Source organism: Toxorhynchites rutilus, chromosome 2 (genome assembly GCF_029784135.1).
Source record: "Toxorhynchites rutilus septentrionalis strain SRP chromosome 2, ASM2978413v1, whole genome shotgun sequence".
Lineage (NCBI taxonomy): Eukaryota > Metazoa > Arthropoda > Insecta > Diptera > Culicidae > Toxorhynchites > Toxorhynchites rutilus.
The window spans coordinates 341,915,240-341,928,716 of record NC_073745.1 but is presented as its reverse complement, the minus strand read 5'-3'; the positions used below and the strand labels follow the sequence as shown (position 1 = coordinate 341,928,716).

General features: G+C 35.2%; 1 protein-coding gene across 6 annotated transcripts in view; it reads left to right on the top strand.

The window, feature by feature from the left end:
• Positions 1 to 533: 533 nt before the first annotated feature.
• The window catches only part of LOC129766116 (uncharacterized), a 326,710-nt gene continuing 313,766 nt past the window's right edge, over positions 534 to 13,477 (top strand). For 5 of the 6 annotated variants that reach the window (XM_055766575.1, XM_055766579.1, XM_055766573.1 and 2 more), the window contains exon 1: positions 534 to 1,632. The gene's annotated coding sequence lies outside the window, so the exon portion shown is untranslated. The remainder of the gene's footprint in view (positions 1,633 to 13,477) is intronic. The other variant, XM_055766574.1, reaches the window with a different exon arrangement.

Genomic DNA, 13,477 nt, shown 5'->3' with positions numbered 1-13,477 from the left:
TTTTCCGTTGGCTCTTCGATACAGATTTTTTATACAGAATTTTGACTAAAAATACAGATATACGGATTTTTTTCAGAAAATTTTACAGAAATAAATGTGGCAACCCTGCCGTTACTGTTAGTGATCGACTGCGATTGCGGCGTATTTTTTTCAACGGTATTTCAAACAAAATTGTAAAAAATCCATGATCCTACGTCAACTATGTGGTCGTGTCTCGGGCACAACCCTTCACTTTTTTTCTCCGTAAGCTCTATTCCATTACAGAAGTAATTTCGTATACTGCTTTCGGAATGTGAACGACAAACAAGATCACATTGGAAACGAACCTTATTACCTGCAAGCCAACTTTTCACATGAAAGCTCCACCCGTTTCCAGAGTCACAGCTTTTGCGGCGTCGCCTGCGATCGGAGCCAAGACTCCCCGCGAACAGATTTACTCGTGCAGCGACGCAGTCCGCCTTGTGGGCATCGAGCCAATCTCCCACTGTTTACATTCGTACCGCGCAATTTTCTCCTCAGTTCCTCTCGAGACTTGATCGCGTGTGGCTCGTAATCACGGCCGAAAAAGTTCGGATCGTTTTGGCGGCGTGCTCACAGTGTATTTTCTGCTACATTCTATGTACATACCTACATTGTGTGGTATTGGGTTGGTTGCTCCACGAGGGCTTTCATAACAACTGCTGAGGATCATCATCGGATAGATCACACCGAAACGGTTGCGCTTCAAGTTCGTCGCTGGTGCGCGTTCGAATCTTTGTGGCTTTGCGTAGTGTTTACGTTTTGCGGCCAGGAAAAGGCCGTTTGCCCAAAAACGTTGACGCTCTGTGCTCTGTTGCTCCGTGGTGTGAGATGCAAGGCGCATAACATTGTTTGTCGTCGGGGAAAAGTTAGTGAGTTGAGTGGGACCGATTCCTACCGCCAACAAACACAACACAGCTCGTACGGCGTTTGTATGTTTCTGCTAATTGAACAAGTGTTTTCGCTCTCTTTGGCGTTTGGCGTTCTCGTATTTCGTTTCGATCGATCGATCGGTCGGAAGACACTTGCGGGTTTAATTTAATGTTAGTGTTCTCTAACGCTACGATTTGGGGTTTCATTGCGAGTGCAGAAAAAAATATCGCCACTGCTTAGGAGTAGTGTTTTTCCAGTGATCATTTTACTTCGACTTAGCTTCTAGCTTTCCTCCATAGCTGAGAGAGTATGACCGCTGTGTCACATTGAGGAAGCGAGCAGAACCAGTAAACGAGTAAACCAGTGAAGTGTGCAAATTCCTCGATGTGTTTGTGATTCACAGTGCGAAAGAAGCGGTTGATATTGGTTTGGTTCGATTGTTGGAGCAAATATTTGCGCGAAAAGTGATAAGGGTCGAGACGACGGCTTGCATCATTGATTCGAGGAATTTATCTAATTTGAGTGGCGTGAGCCGGCCGAAAGAAAGTGCAGTGAAAATTCTGTGTGACAAGTGACGGTGAGATAAAGCGAAGAACGAGCGAAGAGGCGCAGAGTGAATTTTCCAGTCGATTTCCTGTCTGATTTTTTGTTCGTTATCATTGAATTCACGCTCAGCGCTCGTTACACCGGATATTATACCTGACAGACGTCCGTGCTACACTCGGAGGAGGAATTAAAACGGTACGTGAACATTGTCGGTTGTAGAACTGAAATAAGTGGTCGTAAAAAGGGGATTAATATTCAAAAAATATATAAATAAATACGCGTGTTCAAACTTTTGAGGTCACGATGGGTATGAGGCACTGAGCATCGTAAAAGGTGGAAGCAGCGGCGGAATATTTAGGTTGAATGCGAATCAGGTGAAGTGTAAACTGAAGACGCTTAGGAACGCTTGTTTGATTTCACGAGTGGGAACCTGATGTTCTTCAGCGTATGCTGTGAAATGAGCAAAATTTGTTGAACAATTTTCAGAACGCTGTTTTTCTTTATCACGACTGTTGTCTTCTATTAGCATTAATTAATCGTTGTAATGTGTCATCTTTTTATATCACGAATTTATGTAAAACTTCTGCCCTTAATTTTTATAGTTCCATATCGCTAGTCCATAAATATATGAGGCCGATTGCTGTAGATTCCTCAAATTAAATTTACAGCGTTTACATATACTTTTCTGCTTTGATTCATCGTTTTTAAATTACTTTGATTCGTATGTTGTTTTTCATAACTGTACTCCTTAAATCCAGAGTAGTTGAGATTTTATTATGAACTTGGAAGTATCATGGGATAAATATTTATATGCTTACAGGTGAATTCTTCAGAGTCGTATTAAAGTGTGTTTTGTATGTTAGATATTACTGAACATTAAACTCTCAACTGACGATATGGGTTTTTAGTATCCCAAACAAGACAAAAATATTTTTCTGCATTTTTGCTACAATATCTAACTTCTCATATAAAATATATGTGGAATACATCGTGATTCATGGCTCATTCTCCTGAAAGCAGGTAATATTATATCCTCTTGTGATGTGTCAATTCATTTCAATTAGTACATTCTTATGGACCGAACGTACTTCCAGTTTGGGTATTTCGATTACTTCGGAACACAGGATGATTCTGTGTAAACGAACATTTTTATCTATAAAAGTTCATATCGATTCTAAAATTAATTGGTTACAGGGCGGACTCGTCTTCATTTTTTTAACTGTGTACAGCGTGGATTAGATTACAGACAGTTTTTGATTTCTTTTTACTGTATATAATCGAATCCTGTAGGTAATCGAGTCAGAAATTTTTTTTAATTCGTTTTTTCTGCATGTATTTTTCGTTTTTTTTTTATATAAAAGAGGAATTTGATTTTTGATTCATCCCCTTAAAGTAAGAAAATACCTTTCTCACATGAAAAAAATAAATTTATCCAAATTCTCTCAGGAAGTGATAGACGATTAAATTTGATGGAAAAAATCCTTCTACGCATTCTACGCTTCCACGAATTTCAACAATGAAAGAGTTATTGAACTTTTTTTTGTTTCGGACTTTGTTGCCTCAAACTGGCTCCACATTACAAAGTACGCTACGGGAGACGATTCTGTTGCTTTAATTTGAAATATGAGCAAAATCTTAAAAAATCACGATTTTTACCCCACTGTACATGTACTAGCCACTTAAATTACACCTTTACAAATTACACCGTTGAAAGGTTACATTTCTCCTTGAAATAAGTCATATTTGAAATATACATAAATAAAATCCAAACTATATATAATCTAGTCCAAAATTATATATGATCGAATCACATATAATCGAGTCTGTATATAATCGAGTCCGACCTGTATAATCGAATCGATTTTCTGTCCACTTAAAAAAAAATTCAACGTAGGACGCTTATATTGCTTCCATTTTTTTTTTTTCAATAATATAAAGCAATAACTTAAATCTTGTTGGTTACGATATCGCCACTGCGGAAAGCTATTGCTTCCATTTGAAGGATGAAAAAGTTTAGTACAGAATACAGTTGTAAAATCAAAATGAGTGGATTTAGGTATCATTTTGGAAGTAAAAAACTTATAAGGATTTTAAGATTTTATTATTAATTTTATCCAAAAATGCATAATTTGAACAATTCCTGATGATCCTTCAACTAGAGTCTTCAGAAATCACGTTCACTGCAACGTTGGAATGTTACATCTTTTCTTGAAATAAGTCATATTTGAAATATGAAAATATTTTTCTGAAACTGGATATAATCGAGTCTAAAATTGTATATAATTGAATCATATATAATCGAGTCTGATCTGCATTTCTAATTATTTCGTTCCGTTTTTCAAAAATTGCTATGGCTATTTTAAGCAGATTCAATGAATTTGACTTACATATTTTACAGTTTCTCAAAAACGTTGAAATTCTGCAACTTTATTTTCTTTCTGCTGTTAATTTCTTATGCGAGCATTGATGTATTGATAAATAACTAGAAGAACTTGATTCTTAGTATATTTTCCGAATGGTGATGCTATTTGGAGATGTAAATTTAAAAAAAAACTGAAGAAAAATCTGCGCGGCTAATAAACTAACATTATCCAAATGAGCAACTTCAAATGAAATCGACAAATGACAAAACATGAGTATTTTTGATTCGAATGGGTTGGAGGAAATGTGAGTATTTGTGAATTTTTTGATTCAAATGTAACTTTTGAAAAAGTCGTATCGATTTTAGTAAGAGAAATCTTTGATAATTTATATCTCAAAAACTATGAGTCGTTCCGAAATAGTGTCTTAGAAAGAGTTGTAGAGTATTGATGTTAAAACGTGGAAAAAGTAAACACCGAGAAAAAAAATTAGTGCTTTTTTTTATTTACAAAAAAAATTTAATTTGCAATATCTAAAATACATATTTTTAATTTTGTTTTATTTTTTCATATAAAATAGAAGACATATAGAAAATTTAAAAAATGGGTTCCAGATGGTAAAACTATTTTTGATGAACTTTGTGGAACATCGAGTTTTTATGAAACTTAAGTCGAAACTTGGAATTTTTGTATGTTAACAATAATTTTTAGCCACAAATTATAAATTTTGATGTGATTTAAAACGAAAAAAAAAAACACTTTATCAATCTCCTTCTAAATGAAGCCATTCTCGAGATATTTGAAAAAATATTTCTAATTTATTGTCTTTTTCAATTGATTTTTCTTTAAATTTATATATGTATAAATTTAAATTCAAAAACATGTGGGTTAAAACAAAACGTAGCGAAAAGGTTTTTCAACGTAACTTCTAAACATATATTTTTACCATAATGAGGTATTTGGAAAAATTTGTTGAAAATTATAAGCAAATTCATAAATTTTCATGAACATGACGGTATAACACAACAGACAATAAATTAGAAATATATTTTTTTAATATCTCAAGAATGGCTGCATTTAGTAGGAGATTGATAAAGAGCGCTTTGTTTCAAATCACATCAGGATTCATAATTTGTGGCTAAAAATGATTGTTAACATACATAAATTCGAAGTTTCGAAAATTCATAAAAATTCGATGTTCCACAAAGTTTGTCAAAAATAGTTTTATCATCTTGGACTCATTTTTTAAATTTTCTACATGACTTCTTTTTTATATGAAAACAATTTAAAAAAAAATAAAAATGTGTATTTTAGATATTGCAAGTTAAAGTTTAACTTAAAGATAACTCTTTCTAAGACACTATTTCGGTACGACTCATAGTTTTTGAGATATAAATTATCGAATATTTCTCTTACTAAAATCGTTACGACCTTTTCAAAACCATTGACTAATTCTAGAAGTTTGTCCTGGATTGCTGCCTTCGATTTATTCATTTATCGACAGGTTACTTGCTAGAATCTCCTAATACTGATCAATGGTTGAGTAAGGTGATCACTTTTATTCAAAATGTGACGATTTGAAATTGCCCTGGGCTACCAAACTGATAGAGTAATATTATTTCGCGCCAACTTCGAGTTTTAACTCTTTATAACTTGAAAAAATTGGTGACAATGTAGTTGCCACTGCCCGTTAACCCTAAAAACACTGTTTGCCGCTTACCTTGTGAAATCACTTAATGCACTTTTGGTTCTGCAAATATCAAAACAATATTTCTAATGCAGTGAGAAAAACTTTTTTTTATTTACATTAACAAAGAAAAAATGGTAATGTGAATTTTTAAACAAATGCATTACTTATTTTATTGAAAAAAAAAATGAATTTTCAAAATCAGAATTTTTAGAGTGTTTCTACTTTGAGACCTACTTTTGCTCTACTTTTTATCTAAATGCATTCGCATGTGTTGTTTTTTTCTACATTTAGCGTAATTTTTTCTTGAAGTATTAAGAGGATTGCGCGAAAAAAATGATTTGGCCTTTGGGCATTTTTAATTTATTTTGAATTTAGAGACTCACTACTGCTCTGATGTTTATCTATTTTTTTATATGTCTAAATTATGTCGGTATATTTAGAGAATTGCGCTGTACAAAGATTTTTCTGAGATCTGGGCACACGTACAGAGCATTGAAGACTCCAACATTCCAATTATGAGAACACTTGTAATACTAACCTCGAGCCAACCGCGCGTAATCGGTTACATATTACTAACATAGTTGTAACAAACATTGTCAAAATATTGAACTTCCGGCCCCGTTAGGCTGACGCCATATGAGCCTTAATAAAAATATATACTTTGGATGAAAAAAAAATATTTTTTTTTATCGTATCTTCAAATATATGAGATTATCTTTAGATTGGATTTAGATTGTTTACCAAATTCATAGGAGTCAACAGTACGATAGAGCTTTATGAGAAAAAATAAAGTCCTTGTGGAAAGATCATTCGGATTAATGAGAAGAACACTTAAAAAAATCCAAATTATTATTTTTTTCTATTTTGAGAACCACGAATACAATAAAATAATCGATTTCAAGAAAATAAAAATTATAATGCAGACGATGAAGAAAATTTTGTTTGAATAAAAATGCTTTTCAAAATTCAGGAAAAAAATGCACCAAATGTAGAAAAAAGACACATACGAACGCATTTGAATAAAAAGTAGAGCAAACGTGGGTGTCAAAGTTATATTTATTTCAAAATTTCGAAATACCAGAATATATAAAAAAAATTTGTACCGCATATTTAATTTTTTATTATTATTACATTTTTTGATGGAAAAATTGTTTCAAGATATTTATCGATACACCTTAGTAAGATGTACTTTCAGTATTTTTTCTTATTTTTGTCTCAAAGCTATTGAGAATGGCGTGAGGAAAACGAAAAGGTGCATTTTTCACTAAATATCCTATGATGTACCTTATAAGGACTCAAATATATGGTACTACTGCCAAAAAGTTTTATTTAGTACCCTATACAATATTTTCCATACAGTTGGCGATTTGGTTTGGAGGAAATTTTACTCCCTTACCCAGCCAGACCCTTGGGAAATATGAAAACAATATTTTTGGAACCGCGAAAAAAATCACATATATCTAGAAAAGTCGTAGGAACACATTTAAATATGAATTAGAGTAGTACTGAATCTCAAAATCAAAAAAAAAATCAATCTTTTTTTTAGTACTTCAATTTTTTATAAATTTTTTTTGATGATTTTTCTTGATACACCGTAGCGAGATGCACATCCAGTATTTTAAATGTTTTCTCGAAGCTTTTGAGGATGGCGTGAAATAAACGAAAAAGTACGTTTTTCACTATAGGTCCGATGTTAAACCACATAGGGGTTCAAATAAACCGCCAAAATTTCTTATTTAATATCCTATACAATATTTGCCACACAGCTGGTGATTTGGTTTGGGGGCTCTTTTTACTCCCTTACCCGGCGAGGCCCTTTGTCCCGTTTTTTTGACGAAAAGCTTCGTTCAGATCGATGAACTTATCGCTTTCGGTCATTATTTCACGATCCACATAATCGTCCATCAGAGATATGATAATGAGCCAATCTGTCGCATTTTGAATGAAGGGAATTCTCGTGCCAATGTCAAAATATTACTGCATTCTGAAAAATTACAGTTTTGAGCGCTTTATGGGTCAGTGGAATCATTGGTATGTTTTTCTTCAAAAAATGATGCCGGCCACAACGTAACAGTGAATGATGAACACAGGGATATGGAGACCGACTTTCTTGTAATACTATTAAGTACCCTAATGTGGATGAGATGTGGTTTCAACCAGACTGTGCAACTGTGCAAACTACGCGTGAAACAGTTGACTTATTAAAGAAAAGAATCACTTGTATAGGACTATATTGTTGTAAAAAGTGATCGAAATTTGGACTTCCTTCGAACCAGTCAAGGCAGTCGTATTCATGAAATCAAATTCAAATAAAATAATTGAAATACAAATCTTCCAAACACATCCAAATACACGACATTTAGCACCATTTCTAAATGTTTCGTTCTAATAATTTCATTTCATTATTCTTCGCTTCTTAAAACACTATCTCTTTCCACAAATCCTATATGTTTCGCATGGAGAAAACGAGTGAGATCATTAATCGTGGACTGCAATCACGGACAGATTCAAAACTCGGATCAACTAGTATACCAGATCTAGTTACAAGTTCTAGTAATTTATTCGACTACTTCGTTGGTCAAGCTTCTATTTCACAAAATAAACAAATATAAACTTTAATTTAGTTTAGTTTAGGGATTATTAGTATCAAGAACTGAAAGATGTTCCAATATCTGGTAGATACCATAAGCTCGAAGCATATATTTTTTCAAATGTAAATGTAAAACACATCGAATATTGCAAACTGTTTTAATAGAAGATATATTTTATTTTATCCTTATAAATATTAAAGATCACTTCCAGAAGCTTTCTGTAGTATATTAAAAAAAAACTTTAATTAGTTTCTCTATTTGGTCGCGCATGAAATAGCGTCGCCTTTTTATTCAAACAAAAACTAAATTAATTAATCAGGAAGTTTATCTCCCATTATTTCCCCTGAAAATATAGCCAAACAACGTTATGATGCAGAAAGTGACGGAATAAAAGTCAGAGCAGAGTCAGAGTGCCTACAAAACAATACCAAACTCGTAATATTCAGATAGTTGCGATAATCAGATGCCGATAGCTGGGGGGTTGGGTTCATCCTCTTTCCAACCCAACCAAATCAGCTGATAGTCAAAGTTTGCCGACTGAATGACATAAACTTTTTTTTATTACTTTTCGATGAACTAAGCGCGCAGATCATTTGATGCGTCTCCCCCGTCCAGAGTTGGACGAAATCTTTTTTTTTTTTTGTTGCATGTTGTTATGCGAGTGGCGGAAATCGGATTTATTACTGCTCGAAACGGATGCCCGTACCGATGCTGGCACAGTACGGCACGGCACGGATGCAGCGGACTGCAGTATCAGCGCATTTTTCCATTTCGTCTTACGTTGAGCGAGGTGTGGGGGTGGATGGAGCTTGTGGAAATGATTGATTTGGGATCAAATGGATGGTATCAAATTGTCCATTTGTTGCTGCCGGACGGAATGGGATATGGGTTCCACTATTCCCAATGCGCTCTGGCACTGTGCATAAACTAAACGTGAACAACGTGAGTGAGTGAAAGAATTCATCCAGCTAATGGTACGATATTGTGTTCGACCGATTTTTATGTGGAGGTTCAAGGCAAAATCCAGTGAGCGGATGTGCTTCCTTCGGTTCATGAAATTTAAAAATCAATAACAACTCGCATGGAATTGTTGCGAAAGTTTATCGAAACACTTCAGTTCATACGACGGTGATTAGAAACATGTTCTGCCTCATAAATCTGCTTAATTGAACTATTAAATCATTTTTAATTCGTTAATAAACGAAAATTCGTCAATGACTACACGTGTCCAATTTGTCGATCACATTCATCATTCAGGAAGACAAATACCTAAACACTTCCTCCGCCCAAAACAGAAACGAAGCACCAAAACTCTTCAAAGTCAATGTCTCATCCTGCTTTTGAAGGAAACTCAGCGCTCGATTGGGCGCGTACAATTCTTCATTAAGCCAACACACCACTGCATCCGCATCACTTCGGTGGTTCCACCAGCAGAGCAGACGCTCTACCGATCCATATATGTGGGCAAGACCTTTAAATTCCAACCATTTATTCATCCCACATGGCCTCCAGCCGATTCACGCGTTCCGTTTCGCAAGTCATTCGCGAGCGACTTTCAGATCACGTTGCGGAAGATTTCGATTTCATTAAGCTCGGTTCTGAGTGGGCCACCAAACCTTACGCGAGCTGGCTTGATCGTGGGGTCACACCGTAAGCCTTCCAGGGATGAGTTCAAGGAATCGAACAGACTGTCTCGCGCGAGAACATTGCGATCTCAATCGTGTTTTTTTTTCGTTCGGTGTTGATCCTGCAGTTGATCACCTCGCACGCAATCGGATTGTCCAAAAAAGGCAGTGGGCACTGTGTGGCTGTTGTTGGTTGGCGATTATGACGAAACTGGTTTCGTCGGTGATCTTTCGGTGATCTGCGCCGAGTGTGGGAAGGCTGATTCAGAACTGTTTTGCAACTGTTCGATTGTCGATCGATCGGTTCGGCTAATCATCCCACCGACTGACCAGAAGGTGATATAATAGGACTATTTTTTTTGCTCTCCTCCTCGCTGATGTTGCGTAGTCTGACATGTTACTTAATGTTTTTTGGCTGTTGATTCTTATTTTTAGCAGGAGAGGGAACAAGATAAGGTTACGGTTCGTGGAAGTGTACGAAGCTGGAATGCGACTTGTCGCGAAATTGCAAACACATTTCGCGTGGGATAAGAAGTATTTTGCAGCACCGAGATCTGGTTGCTTGATTTGTACTCAGGAGATGAATGATCTAAGCGGCTAGCAAAAAATAAATTTAATCCTGCGCAGAATGTTATGAAGTCATTGTCATGAATGCTTGTCATTTGACTCAAGAATTATTATAAGCTTTAGCTTGGTTTGACTGTAATTATTACTTGAAAATACTTTGAAGGCCTGAAAAATAAGACAATACTATTAGGGCAACATTTGTGAACGTAAACGTTACAGGAGGACGATAAACTCTTGCATCATGTCTTTAACACGTTGAGCCCCGAATTATTCTTGCTATACTTTCCATTCAGCCCGCATGAAGAGGATTTGCATAATGCATAATGTCGGTCCCACTCCCGAAGATATTTATTGTATACAAATGTCAATAATTCGACTAGAAAGTAGTCACATCTCGTGAAGGATCCGCTAACAAACCATTTTTTGAATATTTCCTTATTTTGAAACTGTCAGTTCCAGTGATCAATGTTTTTCTAACGAAAATATCTCAATGTCTGTCCCTAGGGACCGACACGGGACTCAAAGTGTTAAGCATAAAGCCCTTCGAGACTATGAATAAAATTATGGAAGAAAGTCATAGAACAGGCTTATGAATAACGAGTTTTATCATAGCTACATTCGTGATATAGAACAGAGTGTTAGCAATGACGAATTTCAAGCCAACTCGTCTTAGGAGTTGGTAGCACCATCTCAGATAGTAGTGAAACGTTGTGGGTGTAAAGATATGGGTCATTTAAGCATCTTTGCATACATGAAATATTCGAAAAATAATTAGACTATTTTTTGTAAAAAACCAAATTGTTTTCCTAATTTTTTACAAAAATTTAGGATTTAAAAACTATGATACTAACAAAATTCTTGTCAGAGGATGAAATGTAGGAAATTACTTTAATTTTTCACAAAAAAATACTAATTTTTTTTGGAAAAATATTTCGCAGACAAAAAAGTTATTTCAAAAATTAAAATTAATTTTCTTAAACGTATTTTTTTAAATTCTCAAATATGTATATATATATTATATATATAACTTACGTTTTTAAATTAAAGGAGAGCGTTTTTAAAAAAGAACTACACTTGTTCACTGTAAGATTAAGACTAACTTTATTATCGCTTCCAGTTTACATGACTTATGATTTATGCCTACTCAATGAGCCGAAGGGAATTTGATACCTACACTCTCGAGTTGCGTACCGTTGCCTGTTATGCTGATTCGTGTTGTGGTGTCTACGTTGAATATGTTATTTCAGTGAAGATGGGACGTTTGGCCAAAAGTGATGATGCCGCTGTTTAGGTTGTTCGAGCTGGTGCATGGCTGGTGTTGCCGTTTGGAATTGACGGTAACTGCTCCCTCATGAAGTTCGAACCGTCCCGGTTCGATTTTAGCGGATGTTGGTTTCTCTGAATTTTCCTTCTTCTCTGGTAATGTTCTGCGGGGTTCTGGGAATGGATGCTGGCCAATTTTAAATACGTTACTAGTGCGTTTGTTGATTTTCGTTATGGCTATTACTATTCCAGAAATTATAATTATCGAAAATATTCCGATATTTGTTGAGATATGGATTGCAAATGATTCTTCTATTGAATCCATTCGTTCACGGTTGCGGATGTTTAATTCTTGTAGTTTTTCTATAGTTATATTCTCCTCGAGAGCGCCTTTTTCTATTTGTAGACCATCTAGCGATATTGCCAGTGGTGTTTGTTTGTTGTGTCTTTCTCGATTGTCAAACTTTGTGCCATTGATGATTACTGCACAGTTTGAGAAGTATATTAGAAAACTACCTGATAGTGTTCTGTTTGTCAGTTTGCAATCCGTTTGTATGAATACTTTTTGAACGTCCTTCAGCACGATATGGAAATCAGTTAGCCGCTTGACGCCTGAATTGGCATCGTGATCCACGAAGCTGCACTTTCCGGAAAATCCTCGTAGGATTTTGGAATAACATGCGTCGTTGGAAACGTCTATCAGATTGTTCTGATCGCACATGGTATTTTGTCCCACAGGTTGGCATCGCCCGTTGAGAAGATAAGTTGATTGGCTTCCTACTATTGCTGTCCTTGATGGTAGTTTTAGAGATGTTCCGTTGATTGGTAATGGTTCCAGCAGCAACTCGTTAAATATTTCCGTTTTAACAAATGGCACTGAGATAACAAAATATAATTTGCTGTTCTTAAAGACTATTTTTATACTTATAAATTCATAAGCCTGTTCTGAATTAAGCAATGTAATGTTCTGTTTTTCTAACTGATGCACTATGACTTTTAATTCCTCCGGTTCTAGGAAGTTCCTCGAAATCACATTTACGCGAGCTAATTGAATGGTTTCGAATACGGTGTCTAGGTGGTTTCGTATTTGGTCTAGGTGAAATGAAACTCTGATTACTTTGCTGAGGGCCGTGAAATTTTGGTTTACATTGTTGGGATCTAATATAGCTTGTCTATTTGAAATAATTTGTTTTACCAACTTACTTTGTTGGTCATTAATGGATTGGATTATTTTATTTATTCTATTTTGTAGTTTTTCATTGATTGTTGCTTGTAAATTGTTTTCATTAATTAACTGTCGATTTCCTGCCTTGAGATGTTCAATCTCCGTGTTAATTCTGTCTAAATCTTCTTGGTCTAGGTTTCCTGTAATTAATTTTATTGTAGACCCTAAAAAATTGAAGGCTCCTCTTCTGTGTCTCTCCTTAGGGGAAAGGATTCTGTATAAGTTTGTAATTTCATGCATTTTACTACGCAACATTCTTGTGATTTCTCTGATGTTAGGAAAGGTTTCTAATCCGGTGATTATGGTGTTGAGTTGGTTAAGTATAGGTTGGTATAGGTCGAGGTCTACTTCGTGATAAACGTGAATATGTCCGTTTTTGATGAATGTTGATTCCATTCGTATGGTCAATAGTCCGGGGTTTGTTGAAATGTCTTGAATTTGAATGATTTGTCCAAAATAAAGTTGCATTTGCAGAACAAGAAGGATCAACAGACAAAGTGCCATCTGAAAGAAAAAATATTATTAGTTATTATTTATTCTTTTTATATTATTTTTGTGTAATCTACGATTCGAGTCGTCAATAAAGCTTTTCAATCTGTCTTCGACAACTTGAACCGTTGAATATCGTTTTCTCGTTTTATTCCGAATTCCCTGCACTTTATGTAACACTTGCTGATCTGGGACCAATTTTGGTTCGTCTTCCAGATGCCGGTTGTGTT